Consider the following 10,103-nt stretch of genomic DNA (forward strand, 5'->3'; position numbering starts at 1 on the left):
AAGTCAATCTAGCAATTCCTAGATGAAAACATTAATAATCATAGCTATAGATATAGCCCATCTCCTGCCCCATGTCAGCCTGGAGAAGCACCGTGTGAGACCCAGGGAGGCTTCCTCCCTTCTGCATGCTGCCCAAGCTGTGCCACTTGGACCACCCCGTCCACAGGGATGGAGGGATGGAGCTGTATCAGAGATGCCCTAGGTGATCATCTTCAAGACACCAAAGGTTCATTGTGTATTTTGCCTCCACTGCGTGGACTGACCTCCCCAAGCATTGCATGTATTTGTCTGGAGAGTCCTTGCCCATTTCTAGAAAAACAGGATGGTTTCAAACCATGTGTTTATCAACAGGGGTGACAACTAGTATTGCCAGGTGAAAACTGAGAACCCCCGTCTCTTTTGTCTTCTTGGAAGTGTATCATAAAAAAACAACCCCATGGCTGGTCAGGTTTGGTCACGACCCAGCAATGCTCTTTAGCAACCTGGCTGCTGGCATCTGAGTGCATTAAATCAGACCTTCACGAGTGGTGAAGGCGGTGCCAGGACTGATACGGTGGCAAGCACTGGATTCAGGGAGTGACTGGCTGCCTGGCAAGCAGCCCCAGCCCCAGCCCAGCCACGTTTCACCATCCATCTGATGGGGAGGTAAACAACATAAATTTGAGTGTTTCGCCCTCCATCTTACTCTGCAAAAATCAGCTGTCGCGTTTCTGCCATGCCCTGGCTGGTTCCCAGAAAGCATCCCCCACTCCCACCCAGGTTTCGCGGGACCTTTCAGCTCATGAGTCTCCATATCCTCCCCCTCAGCACACCTCGGTGTAGAACAAGCCCAGTAAATGTGTCACGTCAGGGGTTTTTCTATGAATCACCTAGATTTTTAAAACCACATCTCACTCAAAATTTCAAAACATCTTCCTTCTCCATCTTTGGATCGATCTGCAGCTAACACTTTCTTGTTCATTAGCTTCACCCGTCTCACTGGCGTTGTTCCTGCTTTTCTTGGAGGTGAGGAACTGTGAGTCGTCGCCCTCTGGTCAGTATAAGCCTTTTACTAGATCGCACTTTCCTGGGAAGTAAGCAACAGCTTGGACTGACATGAAGTTCTCTGTATGTTTTCTGGAGCAGATCTGAAAAAATCTCTCTGCATCCTCCATTGAATATTCTGAATCCGGGAAAATTTTGTATCCATTCTTTTCACTTTGACCCATCTGTACTAAAATGGCATTTTCTGCTTTAAGTAATGCAATACTTTGCTGAAGTGTTATCATGGTTCTCTGATGTTGAGAGACTGGGAGGCAGGAGGGGATGGGGGTTGCATTTATCTGGGGTAGGCACTCCCAGGAGGTGATGGGTCCTGCCTAAAATAGATGGGGTGAATCCATTTGGCTCTTTCCATAGGACTCCACGTTTGCTCAAGCCAACTGCTCACGTAGCTTTTGAGTGGGAAGTTATGTGAGACAAATCCTATTACTGATGCAGTAAAACTAGGAATAAGTTGCTCCTGGTCCTGCTATAGCTGTCTGATCAGCAAAATGGGTGCACAGGTAGATCGATAGACGGATAAATGTATTATAGCAGACAGTATTTGCCTGTGCTTGGCTAGCCGTCGGACTAAATAGCAATATTGATCCTGTAAATAATGACATCCCTAAAATGCCTAACTTGCTCCTCAAGCAGTAAATACAGGCCTTAGGTCATGAATTTCTCCACTGAATTTTTCTCGGGGAAGGCAGCCATCCACCGCAGAGTGACTGCATAATGTGGACTCCCTCACACACTGGTTGTACCTTATATATTTATCTTAAATTAGTCAAATGAAGACCAGAAGGGTATCAGGTTTCTTTTCCCTCTCATTTACTGAATATTCAGTTTGGAACTTCGAGTGTTATTTAATCCAGAAATGTTCAAGTTTTCTAAGTGGTCATTGACCGAACAAAGCTTACTTGTTCCTTTGTAACCAAAATGTTCCCAATCTGGATGATCGAAATAAGCTACAAGAACTCACATTAAGCACTTAGTGACTGCACCACTTTTATGAAGCCAAGTATAAGGGCTGTGTTAAAACACAAAAGGCGTATAGAAATGGCATACGATCCCCCATGTGAAATGCTGCCTGCCTGGGAGCTTAAAAACATGTCCATCTGACTTCCAGAAAAGAAACATCATATCTTTTCTATATTTTTTATGGGACTCAAAACTAATTTAGTTGAAAAACAGTAAAGGGAAGAAATTTCCCAGGCAGGATAGATTAAAAAATACCTAACCTGTGGATAATGTTTTGATGTGATTTTGACTAACACGTGGCAAAACATTGCTGGCACCTCCAGCTGTACAACCCTGCACGCAGAGAAGATTTTTCTAATGATTCTTCTACAACTGAGGGTGTTCAATCTGCTAAAAGTTTCTTGCTGACTTGCTTTAAAAGCGATAAAAAGGGGACAGCCCTTGGCCAGCCTAGCTGCTGCTGAGGCAACGGTGTCGGCCGGGCAGAGCATCTGAGGAACTGGAAATGAAGCCTGATGGGCATCTGTGGGCACCGGCGTTACCAACACATCAACCCAACCTGCCCCATGAGCTGGTGTCCCTGCTGACAGGGTGAAGGAGCTGGGCTGGGGGGCACGCAGCTCCCCGCTCTCCTGGGATAACCAGGATGGGGGAGATTGTGCTGGAAAACACACACACACACACACACACACACACCCTCCGTACAACAAACCCATGGATTAAAAGTCAATTTTTTAATGGTCTTCAGCAATTTTTCCATCCTGGAGGACAGGGGTGCTGCGAGGGGGTGGAGGAGGGAGGAGAGCCTTCATGGGTTCCAGGTTCTGTAGTTAGCAGGGATGCACGCAGAAAATGCTGCTGCAGGGCCTTCACCGCAGGCAGAGCCTCGTGGAGTATGAACTACAGCAATGGCTATCACAGAGAAACACAATAATAAGTGGGATCTAGTTCCTCTGAAACATTCATTTCTATTCAAGTTGAAAAACAAACTTTTTTAGTAAAAAGTCGTCTCTCCAGCCCTACATAAAACTGTCTGATACCCTTCCACTTCCGATATCCGAGAGATATGGCTAAGTAAAGAAGGGATTAATTGGTTTTAGAACACAACATTCAAAACAAAATAATTTGTGAAGCATCTTTTGCACTGACTGTACTGCTCTGCTTTCCCAGCTAGCGCAAATGCCCGAATGCCACCTTGAGTCTCAAATATTCCAATAAAGTAAAACTCAAGTGGATTCTCTGCAGATACCTACCGACGTTACTCCTTCCTCATTAATAGTATTTCTGAATCAGTTAAGTAATAACTACAGAGACAACTCTTTATATTCCCAATTACTACTCCCCAATTTGTTTTCCAGTATAACCTTTTCTTCATTTAAAACCCAGCTAGAAAGCTCGCTGTTGATGAGATATCAATAACTCTAAAGGATCTGCAGATGCTGTTCACTTCCTTTAGTCCACCCGTTGCCCTCCGATAGGAATGGGCTCCACCCCGGCAGAATGACCAATGTTTGTTCCAAACTTAGCGCACGGAGCTGGACCTGTCTGTGGCATCCAGATGTATACAAGCAACGCTGCCAAAATCCTGGATCAGGGCAATGATTTTGTTGCAGATCCTGCTCTGGGCTCCTAGGATGAGTCCCTGCATCCAAAGATACAATTGTAGGCTTGGTTGGCCACAGCCATGCTTGTTTTCCTCCAGCTACTGCCATGTTGAAGGCATGATGGGCTGGGTTACAGAAGACCAACCCAAATAGAAAACGCCCATCCTTGGGGACCTCGCGCTCTTTATGGGGAAGCCGGTGCCATTTTGACTTCACTACCATGCATAGAGAAACACTGTTAACTATGGGCTATGCAACAGAATCATAGAATCATAGAATCATTGAGGGTGGAAGAGACCTCTAAGATCATCGAGTCCAACCGTCAACCCAACACCACCATGCCCACTAAACCATGTCCCTAAGTGCCTCATCTACACGTCTTTTAAATACTTCCAGGGATAGTGACTCAACCACTTCCCTGGGCAGCCTGTTCCAATGTTTAACCACTCTTTCAGTAAAGACATTTTTCCTCACATCCAATCTAAACCTCCCCTGGCACAACTTGAAGTCACTGGAGAGACTCATGCCACCAGTTCCCTGGTGGACATTTGTCCAGGTCATTGCAGGAGAGCACAGAAGGGGAGGTAGTTCAGGGGTGAATCCTTCCAGCTCAGGTATATCTCCCAAACCTTGGTAGATTCACGGGACACATGGACCTCTGTGCAATAGTATCTTCTGCCCACAGCAACCCCTTCCAAAGCTTCCAATGATCAGATGAGGGAGTGATAGTGGCCTTGGGCTGCTGGGGAGTCTCCTGCCCAGGAGAGTCCAGGGAGGGGGCTGGAGTGATGGCGTGCTTGAAAAGGCTGTAGATAGCCAGGGCTAGTCACATCAGCAAATCCACAGGAAAAATGTAGAGCCTCAGCAAAAACATGGAGTGCAGACCTCAAAACCCTGGCCAGAGTCAACACGTGTTGCTTGAGCTCTCAAACAAAGATGGAAGAAAGAACTCCCGTGGCCACAGGAGCCTTCTGCACACAGCTGACCTGCAGAGAAACCTGCAGGTAACCTGTCAAAAAAGTAAGTGGTCTGCAGCAAAGTGGCTGAGTTTTCCCAAGATGCTCATAGAGTGGATCATGTCCTGAAGCCACGTCACCATCTCAGCAGAGAGAAACGGTGAGTATCTGCTTGCTCTTCAATTATACAAGATTTTGGTACATTAGTTACGAGCTGTTGGATTTGACTCTTCACTGATCTGGTCCAGCCCTCACTAAGCTATATATAAAAGTAGAGAAGAGAATGATAATCTCCCCTTCGAAAAACAACACTCATGTAAGGCAAGACTGTCTTTTTTCCAGCAAGGAGTTACGATAGTAAGAAAAGCATCGCAGTGTACCGTCTAGATTTACAGCGGGGGGTTTCAATTTAATTTCTCACTGCCAAATACATTACATTGGGATTAAACCATACAGGCTATTAAATACTGATTACAAGAAGACAGCGCACTGTGGCAGGCAAATAACTTACAAGTTACTGAAATTAAGGCTTTGAAAGTGTTTTAAGGGAATTAATGTTTAATTAATGGTTTTGATTTATAAGGCATTCCAGTAATAGCTTCAGTAAGAAATTGCACAAACCTGTGAGACATTCCTAAGTGGAAAGGATACTTGATGTTAGTATTTTTTTTTAAATAATCCTGCATTGGAAGACCACCACAAGGGAATTTAGAGTCTGGTGGACAATAAAAGGACCGTTCCAGTTAGCAGGCACTTCAGCTTCGGTGATTTTTTTTGCGTGATCAAATTTATGTGCACATATTTCTAACAATACAGCATGAGATGAACTCTGAATTTAGCGTCATTAAAAATATTCCTAATTCACCACCCCAAGTGAACTTGGATATTAAAGTGTAGGGAGGTTTACAGATATGAGATGGTTGGCTTAATAGTCACTTTTTTCTTCCACTGAATTTCATCTTTCGGCTACTGACTTCCAGAAACAACCTAAATCAGCAGCAGCATTTAACTTTCCAACATGACTGATGATTTATGTTAGAAAACTTCTCTTACACTAGGACATTCTTGTACAAAGTCTTTTCTTTTTTCACTAAAAAAAGTAGTTTATGTAATTTCTTGTAGTCAAACCCAAGTCACTGATCCTTTACTGTTTTGCTCACTACATTCACCTCAATGATCTGACAGTATTTTCACAAGGCTGTAAGCGTAATTAAGGAAGTTTAAAAGATGTTTGTGTCAGTAGCTGTAAAAATACAAGCAGGAGAGTCTACTGAACTGAAAACAATAAATATCTGGTAGCATTTTTCCTACACTGGATGTTACAAAGACTCTTCTACAGAAAAATTTTCATTAGGGAATTTCATGGCAATTTATAGTGCCCTATCAGGAGATAAATCTCACACAAGATTCAAGATACCTAAATAGCGGATCTGTCAAGTTCTGTAATTATATAGGGGCTTTTTAACTCTTCAGATCCTGATGGGTTACGGAGATACGGGGATGATACAACTCCCGTTAAAGTTACTGGAAGGGGAAATAAATAAACTTTAGAAGTCTTAGGTACAAAAACCCGGCAGTTTATAGGTCTTTAAGTTCATCTTCAAGCTGCAACACATCACCTTTTTGCTGATGTACTGAGTAAAATAAAACTGCAAAGAAGTCTTGGAGGATTCACAAGGCCTGAAAAATTTGAAAAATCACTTTGAAACTGAGGACTTCTTTCCTTTTCCTACTTCTTTCCTGGTGCAGCTGGACCAAAGCCAATGTCACTACACAATTTTTGGTTAAATCCCCCTGGTTACAAAATGGATCTGGCTTTATGTTTAAAAGATATTAATACTTGTTACAGCTTACTAACATTCATTACAGTCAATTTTTATCACTGGTTTTAATATGTTTATTTTCTCCTTATCACTTTGGCTATAATCGTTTGGTTTAATACACAGAGCACACATTCTCTATGCTGCCTAATTATTTTCATCTCTTTTTATGTCACATTTCTCAGAACAATAATTATGTCAGATCATAAATCCTGTCCTACACTGACAATAATAAAAACCTGACAGACAGTAGTAGTTGCTTTATAACGTGCAACAAGGTGATTCACTTCAACTAAACGCTTAATTTCTTTCTACTTACTGTAATTAATTCAGCTTAATTATTTAACCTATTAACCAAAGGTTAATTAAACTGAATCTGAAGCACTCTCTTACTATATTTATATTCCTTATTTTTTTGGAATGGGACTAGTGTTTCATTACCTCTCTTGCTCATTAATTTTAGTGCTGCTGTTGCTCTTTCTTGAAACGTTTGTTTTCTCCAGGGCCAAGTTAATCCATAATTCAGCGCTAATGGTAAATCAGTTGTGCACTACCCGCTGCGCACGGTCCAAAAGGCGACACCAGGGTTTGCGTGCGGGGATGGACTGCATCGTCTCACCGCGGTTAGCGTCGGGTAACAGGACCCACGGCGGGAACACACCCTAAATAGCCACAACCACCCTGCCCTGGGCTTTAAAAGGACACCTCCTTCCACCTGCTTTTGATATTTTTTTCTTTACAATGTCATCTTCTAAAAATACATCCCTGCTCTTCTTCCCAAGCCACAAGGGAGCAGGGTGGGATAGAGGTGGCAGCCCTCTTTCTAAAGGCTTCTTAAGGCTCTTTTGAAGAGCACCTTGAAAAATCCAAAGCAAATGCCACAGTGCAAACCGGCCAAGGTGTTAAAATCAAATTCAACAAACACAAACTCAAGCCCAGGAGCTGTTGGGAGCAGCCCACCGGTGTGGCCACAGCTGAACTGCCCCTACCCAGCGAAGTTGCGGGTACCTGCAGTACCTGCCCTTATAGAATCATAGAAGTGTTTGGGTTGGAAGGGACCTCTAAAGGTCATCTAGTCCAACCCCCCTGCCGTGGGCAGGGACATCTTCAACTAGATCAGGTTGCTCACAGCCCCGTCCAGCCTGACCTGGAATGTTTCCAGGGATGGGGCATCCACCACCTCTCTGGGCAACCTGTGCCAGTGTTTCACCACCCTCAGCGTAAAAAATTGCTTCCTTAGATCTAGTCTCAATCTACCTCCCTTTAGTTTAAAGCCATTCCCCCTTGTCCTGTCTCAACAGGCCCTGCTAAAAAGTTTGCCCCCATCTTTTTTATAAGCCCCCTTTAAGTATTGATAGGCTGCAATAAGGTCTCCCTGGAGCCTTCTCTTCTCTAGGCTGAACAACCCCAACTCTCTCAGGCTTTCTTCATAGCAGAGCTGTTCCATCCCCCTGATCATTTTTGTGACCCTCTTCTGGACCCACTCCAACAGGTCCGTGTCTTTCTTATGCTGAGGGCTCCAGAGCTGGACGCAGTGCTGCAGGTGGGGTCTCAGCAGAGCAGAGTAGAGGGGCAGAATCCCCTCCCTCGACCTGCTGGCCATGGTTCTTTGGATGCAGCCCAGGATATGGTTGGCCTTCTGGGCTGTGAGCACACATTGCTGGCTCATGTCCAGCTTTTCATCCACCAGTACCCCCAAGTCCTTCTCGGCAGGGCCGCTCTCAATCCCTTCATCCCCCAGCCTGTCTTGATACCGGGGGTTGCCCTGACCCAGGTGCAGGACCTTGCACTTGGCCTTCTTAAACCTCATGAGGTTCACACGGGCCCACTTCTCGAGCTTGTCCAGGTCCCTCTGGATGGCATCCCATCCCTCTGGCGTGTCAACCGCACCACTCAGCTTGGTGTCATCTGCAAACTTGCTGAGGGTGCGCTCGATCCCACTGCCCATGTCATTGATGAAGATATTAAACAGTATCGGTCCCAATACGGACCCCTGCGGGATGCCACTTGTCACCAATCTCCACCTGGACATTGAGCCATTGACCACTACCCTCTGGATGCGACCATCTAACCAGTTCCTCACCTACTGGACAGTCCACCCACCAAATCCATAGCTCTCCAGTTTAGAGAGAAGGATGTTGTGGGGGACCGTGTCAAAGGCCTTACAGAGGTCCAGATAGACGACATCTGTAGCCCTTCCCGTGTCCACTGATGTAGTCCCTCCATCACAGAAGGCCACTAGGTTAGTCAGGCAGGACTTGCCCTTGGTGAAGCCGTGCTGGCTGTCTCGAATCACCTCCCTGTCCTCCATGTGCCTTAGCATAGCTTCCAGGAGGATCTGTTCCATGATCTTTCCAGGCACAGAGGTGAGACTGACTGGCCTGTAGTTCCCCGGGTCTTCCTTTTTTCCCTTTTTAAAAATGGGGGGTTATGGTTCCCCTTTTCCAGTCACTGGGAACTTCACCGGACTGCCACAACTTCTCAAATACGATGGATAGTGGCTTAGAAACTTCATCTGCCAGTTCCTTCAGGACCTGCAGATGGATCTCATCGGGTCCCATGGACTTGTGCACCTTTAGGTGCCTTAGAAGGTCTTGAACCTGACGTTCTCCCGCAGTGGGCGGCCCTTCATTCTCCCAGTCCCCACCTTTGCCTTCTGCAGCTTGGGCAGTGAGGCTTGAGCACTTGCCGGTGAAGACCGAGGCAAAAAAGTCATTGAGCACCTCCACCTTCTCCATATCCCGGGTAACCAGGTCTCCCGCTTCGTTCCAGAGAGGGCCCACATTTTCCCTTGTCTTCCTTTTATCCCCGACGTACCGATAGAATCTTTTCTTGTTGCCCTTGACGTCCCTGGCCAGATTGAATTCTATCAGGGCTTTAGCTTTCCTAACCTGATCCCTGGCCACTCGGACAATTTCTCTGTATTCCTCCCAGGCTGCCTGTCCTTGCTTCCACCCTCTGTAGGCTTCCTTTTTGTGTTTGAGTTTGTCCAGGAGCTCCTGGTTCATCCATGCAGGCCTCCTGGCGTTCTTGCCTGACTTCCTCTTTGCTGGGATGCATGGCTCCTGAGCTTGGAGGAGGTGATCCTTGAATATTGCCCAGCTTTCTGGGTGATATTACCCAGAATATTACCCAGCTTATCTGAAGGTCTACCATGGCATGCTCACCTATAAACCGTTATCTCTCCAAAAAACATACACAGCAACTAATGATAATGCTGATAGCCTAGAAAAGCAAGGACCAGGGGCTAGAAATACCTCTGCTGCCTGTACACTTAATTTTCATCAAACGTGCTCGTGGCTAGGCAGCTAAGCAGCAGCATAAGCGGGCTGTGTCGGTGACAGGGCAGAGCCACAGCATGCCAAAGCCACCCCGGAGGGGACGGACTCCCTGCACCGCATCTCAACATGCCCCACACATGCTGGCAGACGAAGATGTAGATGGTCACGACAGGTCGGGGAGCCTGGCAGCCTCTGAGGAGAAGGACCAGACATTTCTTAAGAGCCCCTTAATTCAAAAATTATCTACTGACTCTGAAAACCTGAGCTGGGGGAGTCTGCACGAAGGAAATCTGCGCAAAGACTCCAGAACTGGTTCAGACGCCAAGTTTTCTCCAGCACTTCAGAGATTTTAATTCCATCTCTGTAGCACGGAATTAACTCTGCACCCGTAACGCACAGCCCAAGACCCATTCAAAGTCCCACCCCAGCAGAGGCATC

The 10,103-nt window shown here is 45.9% G+C and overlaps 1 long non-coding RNA gene across 1 annotated transcript; it reads right to left on the reverse strand.

The window, feature by feature from the left end:
• Positions 1-2,719: 2,719 nt before the first annotated feature.
• On the reverse strand, positions 2,720-6,987 carry LOC143160000 (uncharacterized). Its single transcript, XR_012995290.1, has 2 exons — positions 6,826-6,987; positions 2,720-2,916 (listed from the first exon to the last, which is right to left on the reverse strand). It is a non-coding gene; the product is annotated as an uncharacterized LOC143160000 (long non-coding RNA).
• Between the last annotated feature and the right edge of the window lie 3,116 nt (positions 6,988-10,103).

This window comes from Aptenodytes patagonicus, chromosome 4, assembly GCF_965638725.1.
Source record: "Aptenodytes patagonicus chromosome 4, bAptPat1.pri.cur, whole genome shotgun sequence".
In the NCBI taxonomy this organism is placed as follows: domain Eukaryota; kingdom Metazoa; phylum Chordata; class Aves; order Sphenisciformes; family Spheniscidae; genus Aptenodytes; species Aptenodytes patagonicus.